Source organism: Oratosquilla oratoria, chromosome 7, assembly GCF_046742065.1.
Source record: "Oratosquilla oratoria isolate Oo_2021 chromosome 7, ASM4674206v1, whole genome shotgun sequence".
Lineage (NCBI taxonomy): Eukaryota > Metazoa > Arthropoda > Malacostraca > Stomatopoda > Squillidae > Oratosquilla > Oratosquilla oratoria.
Window position 1 is genome coordinate 14730812 of NC_134783.1, and position 19737 is coordinate 14750548.

The 19737-nt window shown below is 36.3% G+C and overlaps 1 pseudogene; it reads right to left on the reverse strand.

The window, feature by feature from the left end:
- The window catches only part of LOC143026759 (uncharacterized), a 4868-nt pseudogene extending 1489 nt beyond the window's left edge, over positions 1 to 3379 (reverse strand).
- Between the last annotated feature and the right edge of the window lie 16358 nt (positions 3380 to 19737).

The window sequence follows — 19737 nt, forward strand, 5'->3', positions numbered from 1 at the left end:
TTTGTCTGTGTTACGATGTGTGCATGTGATTGTTATGTCGTATGCATGTTATGTCGTATGCATGTTAATTACAATTGTATTCATGGATGATCTATCAATATATGATGTTTGGGCTTGTTTTTTCGGTCATGAATAAGCTTTCTATTTTGGCACTGTCTTCTGGTGCATTGAGATTGTCTTCAATTTGATTCACAACTGCGTCGTCTTTTTCTAATTTGTTATCAATGTCATCATTGCATTTATCAACTGTAATTGGGCTCAATGTTGTATAATCATTTTATGAATAGTTTTTGTGTTTTTCATTCTTAATACATGGGTGCTTGAAAGATGGAGTGACAAAGTATTTGTTGATAGTACCTCTATGCTTTTCATTTTCAGATACCTTAGCCTTGGCGAGTGCTTGTTTCTGGTCGTCACATAAATATTCAAGCCCTTTGTCTCGATCTCTGATTGTGTTTCCTATGATGTAAGGCCTTTTTAAATAACTTCTTTTATAAAAGACAATGACAATAATCTGAAATAAAAAATAATGCATTAATATGAAGGAAGGAAAAAGATGAAAAAAGAAACCAAGTTTGAAGGATGAAAGAAGTAAAGAAATTCAATATTAGAAAAGTTATAATAACTATTGTCTCAACATTTCAGTTTTGAGAAATCGCCCTGTAAAGATTTTGCAGGCGGCTAGGGTATGAATTGGAGACGCATCGCTATGGCAGTTGACCTTTTTTTTCCGAGGTACAATTGAACATGATTTTCTTCTAAGAGTGGGCCCTTTCTGTAGTCGGGCATTTTTGTCGGTAGGGAGTAGGTGACTAACAAAATTACCTGACACTCCAATAGGATTTCATGAGGAACCCGACTTTCTTGTCCGATGACTTTTGTGGGACAACCCGACACATATTCTTGACCACGACCCTAAATATCACAACGCATTATAAGTAGCCATGGAACAAGAAAAATAATAAATATATTCAGAATCATCTGTTCCATCCACAAGCCATTTTTTATGCATTATTTACATTTATAACAACTGACGTAGGCTAGGCATTTTCAAATTTCCATGGCTAATTTCGTATTTTTCTTATATAGTCTTTCTCTATATGATATCCCAAATACTCTGACACTGTCATAGTATTATGAAGCACTAATTATATATATATATATATATATATATATATATATATATGTATGTATGTATATGTATACATATATATTAGATTGCATTAATGTCGTAACACATTGGTAAAATTTAAACTCAGAACCCACTGTCGGTGGAAAAGATAAAAAGTGAGATGATTGTTCCTGTATATTTCGACCACTCTCTGTGGTCCTCTTCAGCAGAATGATTTACAAAGGTATAGTACAAGGATATATACATAGTAATGAGGTACATGAAGGGGGACATGGGAAGACACAGGTGAATATTCTAGGTAGGGTGATCGTTGTTGGAACCAATAATATTTGAACATAATTTATTAACTGCTAATGATGTAATACATTAGCCCACTTTTTCTGGTTCTTCTTTATACACTAATGTTTTGTAAAATTATGTTGTGACAGTACAATATAACCTTAAATACGAAATAATCAAAGAGCAATGATACTAACGTCACGTGAAGAAAACAGAGCATTTACACAATATACAAAGAACTTAAAGTACGACAATTATCGTAGAGTAATTTACATAAAAACAGACGAATTCTATCGTTCCGGACCCATTTGGTTGAAAGGACCTTTTGTTTGTTGATAGAATTGACATGGCGACAAATGTCTGTCAATTAGTATGCATAACAAATTAATAAAATGAGTAATGAAAAATTCTCATTCATTTCACGTTTTCAGTAGTGGTTTATTCCCCTTAGGATACAGAAAAGGCTTCAAACGGTAACTCTCTCACGGGGCCCAATATGATAAAATCGGTCAAATTGGCTTACAACCGGCCCTGTGTGTATGTATGTATGTATGTATGTATATATGTATGTATGTATGTATGTATGTATGTATGTATGTATGTATGTATGTATGTATGTATGTATGTATGTATGTATGTATGTATGTATGTATGTATGTATGTATGTATGTATGTATGTGTGTGTGTGTGTATGTATGTATGTATGTATGTATGTATGTATGTATGTATGTATGTATGTATGTATGTATGTATGTATGTATGTATGTACGTATGTACGTATTTATGTATGTATGTATGTATGTATGTATGTATGTATGTATGTATGTATGTATGTATGTATGTATGTATGTATGTATGTATGTATGTATGTATGTATGTATGTATGTATGTATGTATGTATGTATGTATGTATGTATGTATGTATGTATGTATGTACGTACGTATGTATCTATTTTCATTACTCCTTTCATTCGTTTCTTTTCTTCATCATTCCTCACTCTATTTCTCTCCCTCTCCTTCTCGTCCTCCACTCTCTTTTCTTCCCTCTCTCTTTCATTCTATTATAGCCTTTTCCATCCTGTACCTCTCACCATCCCCCCTTCCATCCTTCTTTCTCTCTTTCACTCGCTCTTCTCTCTCTCTTTGCGTCACTTTTTCCTCTTCTACTCTTTCCTTCCACTTCCCTATCTCGTCTGTTGCTCCTCCCCTTTTAATTTTTTGTATTCCCACACCCTGTTCAATACTTTCTCCTTCTCCCTCTTTATCTCTGCAATCTCTCTCTCTCTCTCTCTCTCTCTCTCTCTCTCTCTCTCTCTCTCTCTCTCTCTCTCTCTCTCTCTCTCTCTCTCTCTCTCTCTCTCTCTCTCTCTCTCTCTCTCTTGTCTTTCATTTCCTATCTCCCTTTCATTCCGTCCCTCTAAATCTTCCAGACCTGTTTTCTTCTCTTTTGCATCCTACCCTCCTTTCTTTCCTCTTCTCTCACCATCTCTCCCTATCTCCTTTTTATCCTCTTCTACTTCATCTCCCTCGCTCCCTCCCTCCCTGCCTCCCTTCTCCTTTCTCCTTCCTTCTTTTACTCTTCCCATTCACTTTCCTCTCTCCTTCCCTCTTCACCTCCTTTACCTCTTTGCTCCCTCCCCCTTTCCCTCCTTTTCCCTTCTCTCTCTTTCTCTCTTTCCTTACTCTCCTCTTCCCTCTTTCCTTATTTTCTCCACCTCTCTCCTTCTCCTTTTTCCTCCTCTTCCTTCTCTTCCCTTCCCTCTTCCCTTCTTTTTCCTTCCTCACTCCTCCTCTCTTTCCTTCCTCTTCCTCGTCTTTCTCTTCCTATTTCCCTCCGCTTCCCCTTTCCGTCTCCTGTTCCTCTCAGCCTCTTACATGCAAACCTGTCCGATTAAATTCCCCCCAGGATTCAACCTTTTAATTAAAGTTATCCACACTCAGGCTTACTGAGACTACGAGAGGTTTCATCTTGTTAAGCGGCTGGCATGAAGACAAGCCCAAGACTGCTTAAGGCTTCTCCCATTGGAGAGAAGAAAAAGGGCTTCGTCAGGCTTCTCGGGAAAGAGAAGCCCTATTTGCCTTAGGTTACCTGGAGAAGAGAAGCAAGTCTGTGTTGGGCTATACGTGAAAGAGAAGCCCTATTTGTTTTAGATTACTCGGAGAAGAGGAATCAAGCCTGTGTTTTGCTACACGGAAAAAGAAGCCCTATTTTCTTTGTGAAACTTGGAGAGAAGAAATAATCGAGTCTATGTTAGGCTGGTTGGGATAGAGAAATCATGATGGCCTTACGCTGCTTGATGAAGAGAAGTCAAGCTTTTCTTGGGGTACTCGGGAAGAAGCCCAACCAGTGTCAGAATCCTCTTATAAGAGACTCCAAGATTCTATTCTAGAAAAAAGAAGACAGCATCAGACTGCTGCTATGATCAGAAGCTAAAACTTGCGATGGTGTGGTACGATGTAGTGTCGTACAATTGTGTTGTGTATTATACTTACGTATTGCTCATTTAGGAGTTGTATATTTTCCCCATTGTATTATTAATTAGTATAGGTATTGTTCAACATTGATTTTATTATTGATTGAATTGTCGAATACTTATAAAGAATATAACTTTATGTACCAGTATGTTGGAAGAACCAAACATTCGTCCCGACGCAAGAGTTTTTCATGCCGACCCAGAGCTTGGCTTTAGTCTTGCTTGTAGCCTGCAAGGTGTCAACACGCCTCCTTTGTCTCTCGTGTGAATTTGTCAAATTCTGAATTAATACATATTATTATCAAAGTATGTGCTCTTAATTACCACCCTATAACAAACTGACTAAGGTTAATAGAATAAGATAAACATAGGAGCTACTCATGGAATCAAATTCAGCTTTGCATGAGATTTCTTTCATGAGGAGAAGCAATACCTGCGTAGAGCTATATGAGAGAGAGAAACTCTATTCATCTATTCGGGGCACCAAACATAAGACTATTGAAAATAAGCAAAAATTAAATTAGGCTATTTGGCTGAAATAAGCCAAGTCTGTATACTTGGGGTAGTAAATTAGATTTTAGATTTGTCTACTTCAAGGAAAATAAGCTAAGGTATCAATGAGCTAATTTGCCAAGAGCAGCCAAGACCAGGACTAGTCTATGCAAAGCAGACCCTAAACAGACCTACATGACTTCCCCAAACACTTTCCTTCTAACGGTAAATAGTAAAAAATGCAGTTCAGCTCGATTGATGCAAGAAAAAAATTCCTTACCTTACCTTACCGTCGTGCCATATCCTCTTGGGCTTCGGCAACCATGGAGCGCCACCGTTCACGGTCCCTAGTTACTTGTAACATCTGTGCTGGTTTGAGTTGTTTTCCCGTCGCCCTCATCAGCCCGTCCATATACTTCTCCCTCTGCTTTCCTCTTGCTCTCCTTTCCTCCACCATTCCCGTCATCACCACCTCTTCCAACCCTTCCCTCCGCATTATATGTCCTAAGAATCGCAACTGTCTTTTCCTTATTGTTGTCATCAATTCCCTATCTGTCTCCATTTCTCTCAATACTTCTTCATTTGTTTTCTTCGCTGTCCATGGTACTCTTGATACTCGTCTCCATATCCACATTTCTGCTGCTTCTAAGTTTTCCTGCAATTTTTTACTGATTGTCCACGCTTCTGAACCATATAATAGTGTTGACCATATAAATGTTTTAACTGTTCTTCTCCTTATATCTGTAGACATTTTCTTGTTTGTTAAAACCCCTTTCATTTTCTGAAACGTGCTTTTAGCTATCACTATCCTTGATTTTATTTCTTTTTCACATCTACAATCTTCTGTCAATACCCTTCCCAGGTACGAAAATCTGGTTACTTGTTTTATTCTTCTCCCTGCTATTTGTACTTGCACTCTTGGTGGATCTGTAACAAATAATTACTAATATAGTCAAGTTGGAAGAGGACTGTGATTGTCAATCCTCTTTACAAAGCGAGGTATGGTATTGAATATATGTATGTATATATATATATATATATATATGTATGTATATATATATATATATATATATATGTATGTATATATATATGTATGTATATATATATATATACATATATATATATATATATATGTGTGTGTGTGTGTGTGTGTGTGTGTGTGTGTGTGTGTGTGTGTGTGTGTGTGTGTGTGTGTGTGTGTGTGTGTGTGTGTGTGTGTGTGTGTGTGTGTGTGTGTGTGTGTGTGTGTGTGTGTGTGTGTGTGTGTGTGTGTGTGTGTGTGTGTGTGTGTGTGTGTGTGTGTGTGTGTGTGTGTGTGTGTGTGTGTGTGTGTGTGTGTGTGTGTGTGTGTGTGTGTGTGTGTGTGTGTGTGTGTGTGTGTGTGTGTGTGTGTGTAAGAAGATTTGAAAGCATGGGAAACTAAGAGTAACTGCATAAACAGGTGCATTGATCTCAGTCCTATTTATCTAGGTACGAGGAGTAACGCAGGCTAATTCCTTTGTTCTGTTTTCTAGTCTCTGTCTGCTTCTTTTCGACCTGTCGTTAGTTCACCAGTTGACTTTTGGCCGACCTCCATTCTCGAAAGCGGTCTCCCAGTGCACCTCTTCAACTCCCCTTCCCGTGACTTTTGTCCTCCTTTTTAGTTTTAGTTTACTCCCATTTTTTTCTTCTTTTTTCTCTCTACGGTTCTTCTTTCTTTTTATCTCCTTTGTTCCTTTATTTGCCTGATTGTAACGTAGTCGTTTGTTATTGAGACCTGTTCCTCCTGTTCCCCACTTCTTACTTTGGTGGACATTTGGTCCACTTTCATTTGCGTCTTTGGATTATGTTCTGTTTTTTACTTTTGGTTTTCATTTTGCTGTTTTTGTCACACTTGCTTTATGTTCGCTGCCATTTAACTTTTTTATTTTTTTGTTTTATTTGTCTGGTTGTAATTTAGCCGTTTGCTCTTGACACTTCTTTTCGGACATTTGGTCCACTCTCATTTGCCTCTCTGTCCTACGTTCTGAAGTTTTTACGTTAGTGTTAAATTTGAGTCTTTTTTGCTACATTTGTTTTTTGTTCACAGCCATGTAACTTATTTTATTTGTATTTTTGCAGTGTATTTTGTTTAATTGTACTTTAGTCATTTGTTCTTGACACTTCATTTTGGACATTTGGTCCACTTCCATTTACATCTCTGTCCTATAATCTTTTATTTTTAGGGTAGTGTCACGCATTGTTACTTTTGTTTCGCTTGTTTTATGTTCACAGCCAAATAACTTTTTATTTCTATTTTATTTTATTCTAATTAGTACCAATATATAATTTCTATTATATTGTATTTATTATTCTAATGAGTAATGCTTTGTACATGTGATTGAGAGGGTGAACCTTTCCCAGGTTTACCATTTCAGCGATTTATAAAGAGTTTACAATCTTGTAACCATTATACCCCCTGATGACGATTCCTAGACGGGAATCGAAACGTCGCGCAAATAAACTCTTCAATTGAGTCTGGTGTTTACAGTTTTTTAATATATATATATATATATATATATAGATATATATATATATATACAGACATATATATATATATATATATATATATATATATATATATATGTGTGCAAAATAACCCCAGGAGAAGGGAAACTTGTGGACAGTAAGTACTTTCGTATATTACATCTTCAGTCTGAGGATGTAATATACGAAAGTACTGTCTACAAGTTTCTCTTCTGTGACTATTTTGCACTTTTGTATCACGGTGATGCTATTTGCTTGCATATATATATATATATATATATATATATATATATATATATATATATATATATAATACAAATATATATATTTATATATATACATATATTTATATATACATATATACATATATACATATATATATATACATATGTATATATAAATATATATACATATATATATATGTGTATATTTACACTATATTATTTACATATATACATATATACATATATATATGTATACTGTATACTGTATATATATATATATATATATGTATATATATATTTATATATGTATATGTGTATATATATATATATTATATATATATATATATATATACATTGGAAGGAGTACAGGGGCAGCCGACCATTAGTTAAACCCAGGTACAGTTGGATGGATGGAGTACAGAAGGACGTAAAGAGGGTGGCACCAAGAGAGGACTGGAAAGGATTGGGAGAGGATAGAACCGTCTGGAGAGGCATAGTGAAAGCGGAGAATGGCCGTCAGACTATATATATATATATATATATATATATATATATATATATATAAATATATATATATATATGTATATATATAAATATATATGTATATATATATATATATATATATATATATATGGATCCCAGTGATTAGAGATACATTCTAACAACCACAATGCACTTTAATTCTAAACCATCAAGGCCGACATGCAGAAACTGATGTGTGGTACTGCCAAGGACTCATACCCCAGCATCCTCATGAGGATGTTGGGGTTCGAGTCCTTGGCAGTACCATTTTTAAATTTCTGCAAGTCAGCCTTGATGTCTTAGAATTAAAATGTATTGTGGTTGTTAATATATATATATATATATATATTGATAAGTATTTTAGACAAATTATTTGGATGATGGAGAACATAAACACAGGGGAAGGCTCGGAACCCTAAACACTCTAACGTTTCGTTCGCGTAGAACTTCTTCAGAGAGTGTATGTAGAACTGCAATTGAAGTTTATGTACTAAATCTAATTATCTTTTCGGACACTTGGGAAAGGTCGTTTTTCTGGCGTGTTTTAGAATTAAAATACTAGTTTCTTTAGCTAAATTGATAAACCCTCCTCGATGATTCGATGAATTATTAGTTGAAATATATGCTGATTCAACAAGTCTTCTAGTGAATTTATCAAAACCTTTATGTAGCACTTCAGCTTCTCCCCAGTTTGGTAAATGATCGAATTTTTCCGCATGAACTACTAAAGAATTAGATGTCCTATGTGCTTTTATGTCGTTTTTATGTTCATAAATTCTTTTTTCTAATGCTCTTGACGATTCGCCAAAATAAGCCATTGAGCAACTATTGCACGGGATTTTGTATATGACGCTGTTTTCGGAATTGGTTCTCTTTTCAGAAATCTTTATTAAATCACCTATCCTCTTGTTAGTTATTTTAGCTATGTTTATACCCGATTTTGTTAAATATTTGTCTATTATTGGTGACGTTTCTGAGCCAGGTACTGATATAAAATTTGTATTATTTTTATCATTTCTCTCTTTCTTTCCGCGATTGTGAATATTTATTGCTTTTCTTTTTGGTCTTTTCAACATTCCCTCTGGATATCCAAGTTTGTCAAAGGTTTTCATAATGTAATCAAATTCGTCTTCTAGGTATTCATTACTACAGATTCGTAGTGCCCTGAGAAAAAATCCTATTACTATACCACTCTTTGTCCTATCATCATGTGTGGAGAAGTAATGTACTAAATCCTCTTTGTTTGTTTCCTTTCTGTATACTGAGAAAGTTACAGTATTTCCCACTCGTCGTATTAACGTATCTAGGAAGGGCAATTGTCCGTTTTGTTCCTCTTCTACGGTGAACTGAATATCGCTGTTGACCGCGTTAAGCATTCTCACTTTATTATTTACATTGGTGTTTTCGGGGATGATTGCGAGGACGTCATCTACATATCTAAACCAGTGTGATCCTCTACCATTGATTCTGATGAAGTTTTCTTTTTCTAATAACTCCATATATAGACAGGCCATCACTGCACTTAAAGGACTACCCATAGCGAGACCTCTATGTTGTTCATATTCGTCACCATTAAAAGTAAACGCACCGAAATTTACGCATAAATCTATCAATTCTATATAATCTTGTTTTCTTATGGGTAGGTCAGTATCGTTCATATCTTTTATTACTCTCTTTACTGCTTCTAACGCACCGTTAGTGGAAATATTTGTATATAACGCCTTGACATCATAGCTTACTAACTTTTTCCCCGTGAAATCTAAATCTTTTAGTCTTGTCAAAAGATCGTTAGAATTTTTCAAATGTGTATTGCTGATCGATCCCATTGCCTGTGATAGCGGTTTGGCTAGACTTTTCGCTAGTCTGTGGGGTGCACTGCCAACCCCTGAAGTTATGGGTCGCATTGGAACGTTGGGTTTGTGAATTTTTGGAATACCGCGCATGCTGGGAGGATTGGGGTATTCCTCCAGAAGTCCCATTAATTTCTTTCCTTTTTCAGTTTTATTAAGAGTTTTTCTGGCATGTTTTTTTAATTTATCTGCTTCTTTCGTTACGAAACCTATATGTTTTTTGCGATAAGTATTGTCGTCATCTAAGTGCTCTAACATTTTACTGATATAGTCCTCTTTTGATAAAATCACGATACCACCTCCTTTATCTGCATTGGTGATTACTATGTCTTTGTCTAAGCCTAGATTTATTAAAGCTTTCTTGAATCTTCTGGGGATGACGCATTCGTTTTTAATGGCTAACGCTTGGTAACATGTAACAATCCCCTGTTTGAATCCTTTTTCAATATTGCTGTCACTCCATCTATAGTTATTAGAAAAAGAAAACTTCATCAGAATCAATGGTAGAGGATCACACTGGTTTAGATATGTAGATGACGTCCTCGCAATCATCCCCGAAAAAACCAATGTAAATAATAAAGTGAGAATGCTTAACGCGGTCAACAGCGATATTCAGTTCACCGTAGAAGAGGAACAAAACGGACAATTGCCCTTTCTAGATACGTTAATACGACGAGTGGGAAAAACTGTAACTTTCTCAGTATATAGAAAGGAAACAAACAAAGAGGATTTAGTACATTACTTCTCCGCACATGATGATAGGACAAAGAGTGGTATAGTAATAGGATTTTTTCTCAGGGCACTACGAATCTGTAGTAATGAATACCTAGAAGACGAATTTGATTACATTATGAAAACCTTTGACAAACTTGGATATCCAGAGGGAATGTTGAAAAGAACAAAAAGAAAAGCAATAAATATTCACAATCGCGGAAAGAAAGAGAGAAATGATAAAAATAATACAAATTTTATATCAGTACCTGGCTCAGAAACGTCACCAATAATAGACAAATATTTAACAAAATCGGGTATAAACATAGCTAAAATAACTAACAAGAGGATAGGTGATTTAATAAAGACTTCTGAAAAGAGAACCAATTCCGAAAACAGCGTCGTATACAAAATCCCGTGCAATAGTTGCTCAATGGCTTATTTTGGCGAATCGTCAAGAGGATTAGAAAAAAGAATTTATGAACATAAAAACGACATAAAAGCACATAGGACATCTAATTCTTTAGTAGTTCATGCGGAAAAATTCGATCATTTACCAAACTGGAGAGAAGCTGAAGTGCTACATAAAGGTTTTGATAAATTCACTAGAAGAATTGTTGAATCAGCATATATTTCTACTAATAATTCATCGAATCATCGAGGAGGGTTTATCAATTTAGCTAAAGAAACTAGTATTTTAATTCTAAAACACGCCAGAAAAACGACCTTTCCCAAGTGTCCGAAAAGATAATTAGATTTATTACATAAACTTCAATTGCAGTTCTACATACACTCTCTGAAGAAGTTCTACGCGAACGAAACGTTAGAGTGTTTAGGGTTCCGAGCCTTCCCCTGTGTTTATGTTCTCCATCATCCAAATATATATATATACATATAATATATATATGTACATATATACATATGTATATATATATATATATATATATGTATATATATATATATATGCATATATATATATATATATATATATATATATATATAGTTAATGCTAAATTTTTAGCAATATTCCTGGTCATCTTCAGAGCTTGATGAAGGTGGCAGTGAGATCACCTATTTTTACCGAGGATCAGATCACACAATATTCATCCGTTGAAGCTTACCACCATATACCATATTTCACTATGAACACATATGCAGCAGTGCATTCTAAATAAATAGTAAACTCAAGGACAAGAATAAAGACATATAGGTATTGTCTTGCAACTAATACTAGGCACAGGTATCATCGCTGACCTCAGCGAATCTTAATGAATAAAGAACATATAATGTGGAAGAGATAGAGTCCTGGGAAGGGTTAGGAGTGGTTGAGCACTGGGAACTCTGTTGTATGGAGGTGATGGAACAATTAGTACTAGCGGCTGGTGCATCCTCGTGTGATGAAGCAGAGTGAATTTGGAGAATGTACAGGTAACTGACGAGGAGTTATGGTCTGATTGTGCCTGCTCGTTTGCGTGAACCTGATTTACGATATGAGGAGTTGCTGATGGCAATGCAGGAAGGAAATTGTTTGCATTGATTATACCATGTTGAGCAGCGTAAATGACTGTTGCGCCGTTTCATCAGCTTTAAGCCTATGAAGATATCAGCAAGAAAGTTTACGTCAGCTACGTAGACGGTAACTGTAATGGGTGGGCACTGATCTTTGAAACTAAAGTCTAGGGAGAATTCATCAACAATCGGGAATGGTACAGTATCTACGTTTCAAAGAGAAATAACTAGGGCCTCTATGACGGTGACTCTTGTGTTACATGCGAATTAATTGAAGTTATAGGTGGAAATTATGTTAACGGGAGATCTAGTGTCGAGAAATATGGTCACTTCGATGTTACTAGAGGTTGCATTGAATTTCAAGGAAGGGAAGGATATATCTGGGGTATCCAAGGTATATACAGGTATAGTTGATGAGGGAGTATGGAATGAGTTGAGCTGAGTTGCGCAGAGTCTTAGTAGCCGATAGTCATAGTAAAAAGGTGTTATGTGAGGGTCTTGAGGAGAGATATTTGGGGAGATTTGTCTCCGTTACCTGTGTGATACCAGTACACAACAACGATGACTGGTGTGGTAACATGTTCCGTGGTAATCGCATTGGCGGTTTGGTTGTGAATGTTTATGGTATCATCTGTTCGTAAGGTTTTCCGGTTTGTGACAGTATGTACAATCCAGTTTTGTTATTGATGAAGAACGTTGGCGTGAGTGATGTCGAGTGCGAGATGTATGTCTTGATATAGTATTATGTGATGTGGACCATATGATTTAGGCTATTGTGTGGGTGGATGTGATGGGTACTGAGTGGTTCTGGATCTGGGTAACTGCCTTTTCAGTATCAGCGAATTTTCTCGAGCATTCACCTAGTGTGATACCTCGTATGAATGGGATATTATTGTCTTCTGGAGTGTGTTTGGGGGTTATTGTGATATTAGCTGAAAGTATGCCATAAGTGAGACTACGTGTTTCAATTAAATCTTGTCGCCTGTGATCCATTTAGAATTTTTAAGGTTCTCTCTTAACTCATATGATGCAGTCTTAACAGCATTTTCTTTTGTAATGTGGTTCATGATTGTGTATCTTAGCCAGTGAGTAGAGGGGGGAGGGATGATCCAAGTTTATAAAATTATGTAAATAACTTCTTAAAGTGCTTTATGAAATCTAGGTAAGAATTTGTCTCCTCAAAAAGATCTGACTGAATTACACCACCAGCTGATGTGTCATTTATGTCTATTCTGGATTTGATGATGGATATTTTACCTCTGTCGTCGATGACGTGTTGAACCGATTCAACCTCGGAGAGGAAATTGTGTACAGGAATGTTCTTCCCGTTGAACTTAGGTAATGTTTCATCTTTGACTACTGTGATGAGATTCTGAGTTGTCATGGTATTTTGTGTGGTAGATGAATTATCTGAAGAGTTAGCGTAAAAAGGGAACGTGTCTGGTGTTTTGCAAAAAATGAGCAGAGCATCTGTGTGTACAGGGTTCGTATATTGTGTCAGAAAAAGATTTGGGCATATTCATAAACAAAATGACAAAAAGTAATTGCGTCCTAGGTAATGTTTAGAACAGAAATTGTATATACTTACCAGGGGTGATGTAGAATTTGGCTCTTAGGGGAAGCTTTGAAGAATAGTTAACCCAAATGTAGGGGATGGTGTAAACAATGAATGCTGTGAAATGGATTGGGCATGAATGTACAACTTATGATATGGCTAGAGCCGGTGAGATATAGAATTATAGGATACTGTTTAAAAGAAAATGAGGAATATGCATCCGTATTATATGGAATCACTTATGAATAAAATTTTAAATAGTTAAGGAGAATTGGCTTGATTGATGGAAGGATACTTCCTTTGATTTTTCACTACGAGTCTTAATGTTTTCAGAAGTGGGAACGAGTCTTTGTAGGCATGCGCGTCGGCTGCTGCTGGCAAAGATGAGTCTCGTAGGCTCGTGCGATGGCCTGGTGAAGAACTTGACGCGTAGGCATGATGCTCAAAGATGCGCAGCGTAGAATTAGGATGTGAACCCGTGTACAATAGGAAAAGAGACTGGGAGTGATGTGCGCTGTGGGCACATTTGTAGATGCCTTTTTGGCGAATAAAAGTCTCTTTCGTGGGAACAATGCAGCGAATAGGGGTTACATCGTAGTAGGATGCTGGACGATGTAGCGAAGATGGATTTCCTCCGAATGAGATGTTTGACGATGTAGCGAGGATGGATTTTCTCGTAAGTATGATGCCGGATGATGGGAGTGCCGGAAGGAGAGCCTTGCCCTTAATATGAAAAATGGGGAAGTGGCTATGTTTGGCCTGACTGTAGATTTCTGTTGTATTTCTTCAGCATGTAGAGTGTCACTTATCTTCCATCTGATTGTAGGTTGTTAGACTACATTATTTTAGAGGCGTTGAGCTAAAAGTGCGTCGCTTGGCTTATTCTATTTATTTGAAAGTCTTGACGGTAGCGTAGAGCCTAGTCTCTTGCTTGCCACTTCAGGGAGTGACGAAAAAAGGCGTGTCGTTTACCAACACGGTTACAATTCTACAAATATATTCCTTATGATTAGATTTATGTACTGTATAGAACTGAGTGTGAGCACCCAGTATAATACATATAAATATATATATATATATATATATATATATATATAATATACATTTGTGTGTGTGTGTGTGTGTGTGTGTGTGTGTGTGTATACATACATATATGTATATATGTATATATATATAACTATGTATATATAATTATATACATATATATATATATATATATATATATATATATAACAAGAAAGATTACCCAATCAACGTAATGAATAATTTGTAGTTAATGCTGTTTTGCAAATATTCCCAGTCGTCTTTGTAGCTTGATGCAGGTGGCCATGAGGTCACCCTTTCTGACCGAGGGTCAGACGACACAATAGGCATCCGTTGAAGCTTACCAACATATACCACCATGAGCACACATACTCCAATATAGACTGAATAAATCATAAACTCAAGGGTAAGCCAAAATACATATAGGTATTATTTTGCAACAATTATGATGATGATGATGATGATGATGATGATGATGATGATGATGATGATGATGATGATGATGATGATGATGATGATGATGATGATGATGATGATGATGATGATGACAATGGTGTTGACGATGACAATGGTGATGACTATGACGATGACGATGACGATGACGATGACGATGACGATGACGATGACGATGACGATGACGATGACGATGTGGATGACGATGACGATGATGACATAGCATTACTTCCAGTATGAAAGGGTCTTTCCAGATACATAAATCGTACGCCGGCAATCAAAACAAAGGAAAAAATCAGTACATGAGCTAAAGCAAAATACATGATTACAGGCGACATTTTAAAAAGCGCTTCTGAAAATTTGGTTCCATGATTGCAAATTCGTCATAATTTCGGCCACATGACTGTTGTGAACTGAACTTTGCACATTGGCTTAACTGCGTCCAGTGGCATTATTAGGCGGTCCACTTAGTTGCCGAAACTCAACACTAACCAACTGGACAAAGCACCATGAATGTGATGATGCGATATTGCTATGTCATCCACATATATATGTACACATGTTTGTATGTATGTACATATATATGCGTGTGTATATAATGTGTATGTGTGTGTATATGTGTGTATGTTTGTGTAGGGGACTAAAGAAATGGGGTCTATTGGTATCAGCGCCAAAAATCACATCATCACTCGCTCACATTCATAACATTACATTTCACCGGATCACTGTTGACGTTGATCACCAACGGACTGCCATAAGCAAGTTTGTGTGTGTGTGTGTGTGTGTGTGTGTGTGTGTGTGTGTGTGTGTGTGTGTGTGTGTGTGTGTGTGTGTGTGTGTGTGTGTGTGTGTGTGTGTGTGTGTGTGTGTGTGTGTGTGTGTGTGTGTGTGTGTGTGTGTGTGTGTGTGTGTGTGTATGTGTGTACGTGTGTGTGTGTGTGTGCGTGTGTATGTGTGTACGTGTGTGTGTGTGCGCGCGTGTGTGTGTGTGTGTGTGTGTGTGTGTGTGTGTGTGTGTGTGTGTGTGTGTGTGTGTGTGTGTGTGTGTGTGTGTGTGTATGTGTGTTTGTGTGTGTGTGTGTGTGTGTGTGTGTGTGTGTGTGTGTGTGTGTGTGTGTGTGTGTGTGTGTGTGTGTGTGTGTGTGTGTGTGTGTGTGTGTGTGTGTGTGTGTGTGTGTGTGTGTGTGTGTGTGTGTGTGTGTTTGTCTGTGTGCATATACACCTTCCAAACCACAGCAATATTTGACCAGGTGATTTTATGTACCTGATTGAACACACCCCTTCATCATTCCAGGTATGGACTCACATATTCTGAATCAAATATATACTGGAAAAAGTACTCGAAAATATGGCTACGTCCATCTGCATTAGATTGGTTGAAACATCAGTCTACGTGCTGCAAACGCGAAATAAAACCCCTACCATATTTTGGATCCGTAATCTCACTCTTTTGTTGCTTCAGACAACTGTAAAACGGTTACCTAATGTCGCAGTACTCGCGTGTTAGATTTATGAGACAGCTACGTCATAAAAGAGTCGGAGTAATACACTTTTTATATTAGCTCCTATGAGTCTCTAAATTCGACGTTTATTATTTTCGCGTCCTGTATGGTGAGAGCAAAATTATACGCAACCGTCAAATGTGGATAGTAGTTATGATTGTTTACGTGTTTTAAGAACAGTTTAGAGTAATTGGCTAAGAGAATAGTAAAGGTGTCGAGAGCAATAAGATTTAGAATACTGATGATAGTGGAATGGTATGGATGCTATGGGCATGAATGAGAAAGTATGGTGGTGGTGGTCATATTAGATGAAGAAAAAAAATTACACACGGCGCAAAAGGGATTCCTTATGATATCAAAGAGACGTCACGGGAATGAATCAACCAGCCTAAAAAGAGATCCCCACCGACATTAGTTTATAACATCATACAAAAGATTCCATATTAGCCAAATTACCAGAGCACAACTACTTTTTACATACCACTGTAAACCACCATACCACCATGCCAATTCATTTGTGGTATCATATCCTTTGATTCAAAGACATTTTGACCATACAGAATGTCATTCTCCAAGCTCTCCAAGTTCTACTAATTGAGCAAATTCTGAAACAAAGGCAAATAGAGGAATATTCCCAAAATAATTGGAGATGAAAAGTGGAAGTCAGTCATTAGTATAATGAGCCCGACAGGAAGTGTCGATTTTTTGTGAAACACGTGAAACCTAGGGATACTTAATTTCATAAAGTTTCGTTCATCCTTTGCTATTCATGTGCTGGTTTGGACTCTTCGTAACATAATGTTACGTACTCCAACGTCCTTCGTGGTTGTCAGATGTTTTCATCCATTTGAGGAGATCAAGATCACGTTTGTGTCCGACGACTGCTCTTTGGCTAATTTAGTACCTTGCCTTATGTACTCAGAGCTTCTATTCTTGGGAGCAAATCGCGCCGAAGACATGGAGTCCTAATGTGATAAAACAAACACTTAATAAAATAGGACAGTAGAAAGGAAGGATAGGAGAGGTTCAATGTGATCATGTTTTTCTTTTTCAATAGATTATATTCTCCAGTCATAAGAATGCTTTGTTACTGGTTCATAGGGATATCACAAAAATTTCTTATGAAAAATATATAGTCAATACCTTATAGAGGGATTTCACAAAATAGAATCAACCCTTTTCAAATTAGGTAATTCCATTTCATATAAGATATTGTGCAGGATATCATATATTGAATAGAATATGTTCACAATAGTTGATAATTCTTAGATATGAAACAAAATATTACTTTATCCCTTATAACCTAGATATGTAAATAATTCCATCTATCTAAACTCTTCTATTCTGTTTATTTATTTATGTATTTATTTATTTATTTATGTATTTATTTATCTATTTATTTATTTATTTATCTATTCATCTATTTAATTTTATTAATATTATATATATATATATATATATATATATATATATATATATATATATATATATATATATAAATTTAATCCTTACTTACGTCAGAGATAACATTCTGAAATAGTTAAGGAATAAATCGCTCGTAACAGCGACGTGATTCAAATCATGAAACGGTCGCACCAGCTTCGAACCGGGAATCCGCCCAGCACAATTCTCGTACACTATCGTTCCTACACACAGAGCCTGAAATAGATTATTTTTCTTTCTCGTGGCATTGAACAATATATTGAAACATAAATGAACATTCGGGTATTAACCTTTTTATACATAATCTATTCAGAGTCAGAATTTACATAAATATGATATTAAACCATGTGGAGAAAGTAGATGAACAACTAAACAATAAGTAATGTCTTCTACATCTTTATTTGAACAATTTCTGGTGCGCTTCATCTCACAAGCCCATTACATATTTCATATGGCAAGCAGATGCGTTCATTATATATATGTATGTAAGGTCAGCAACTCAACAACTTTTACTTCCGGTTATTTCATTAGAAAATCATAAAGCTGCCCTCAAGTAAAAAAATAAAAGAAATAATAAATAAATAGATAAATAGAATAAAATAAAATAAAACAAATAAGATAAAGAAGGATATATATATATATATCTAATTTAGTATCCACTATCTTCTTAGTGATTTTCTCAATTTTTCTAATAGTTTGTTTGATTCTTGAGGGGAGGTCAAACACAAGACTTCCGAGATCCATAATGTTATTATATCGAAAAACATAACACAAAATATAAAATACAAGCTTTCGGAGGTGAGGTCTTCGCTTCAACAGGACGTAGCTGGACATCTGATCACAGTAGCTGGACGTTTGGTCGTTGTTACCACGTAGCCTCGTTGTGTAGTTGTAAGGTACGAACTGTGTCTGTCTGTATATTAATGATAGGAGTGTATTGTGTAATGTAGACTCTTTCTAAGATGTGTAGTTTCTTGGTGTTGTTACACTGTTTAAGTATTTTTGTATTGTTGACTAAATCTTGTCTGTTTGGAGTTTTGTTGTGTGTTTGTGTCATGTCAGACAGACACAGTTAGTACCTTACAACTACAAAACGAGGCTGCGTGGCAACAACGACCAAACGTCCAGCTACTGTGATCAGATGTCCAGCTACGTCCTGTTGAAGCGAAGACCTCACCTCCGTCCAGTACCTGACTCCTAACTCTCCTAGTTCCCCCTTTTTATTTGTATTTAAACTCCTGTTTGTATATGTAATCTTACCTGAATATGGCTTGTATTTTATATTTTGTGTTATGCTTTTCGATACAATAACATCATGGATCTCGGAGGTCTTGTGTTTGACCTCCCCTCAAGAATCAAACAAACTATTAGAAAAACTGAGAAAATCACTAAGATAGTGGATACTGAATTAGCTCTGGTCTTTAATCGAACATACATATATATATATATATATATATATATATATATATATATATATATATATATATATATATATATATATATATATATATATATATATATATATATGATGTAAGCGGAATAGGAAACACAGGAGTCTTAGTCTTGAGTTTATTCCTGACTAGTTTCGCAGGTATGCTTTTTCAAAGGAATATGTTTACAAAGTTAGTTTATTATTTAACATTAGTACATGAATATATACACAATCACATACACGTATGTATATATACTCGTACACACATATACTTATAACCATATACATATACATATAAAAATGCGCGGGCCACAAGCCCGCCGCTGGGGCTTACGCCCCGATATTTTGCTACCATGTTTCAGCGAGGGGGCGGAATGTCTCGCATGATGGTTAGCAATTTGCTAGGTGTGTTAAGAGCCCGCCTGACCAAATAGGCGGCCAAAGCTTCCTCATCCTGTGGGCCCTCGATGGGTTGCTGTCTTAGTTGAGCTGTGGCGGGGCAGTGAACCAGGTAGTGTATCAGCGGTCGACGGCTCTGGAGGCCGCAGTGTTCGCACTCCTGACCACTGAACTCGGGCCGTAGCTGCTCCAGCGTGCCGTACCCGAGCCG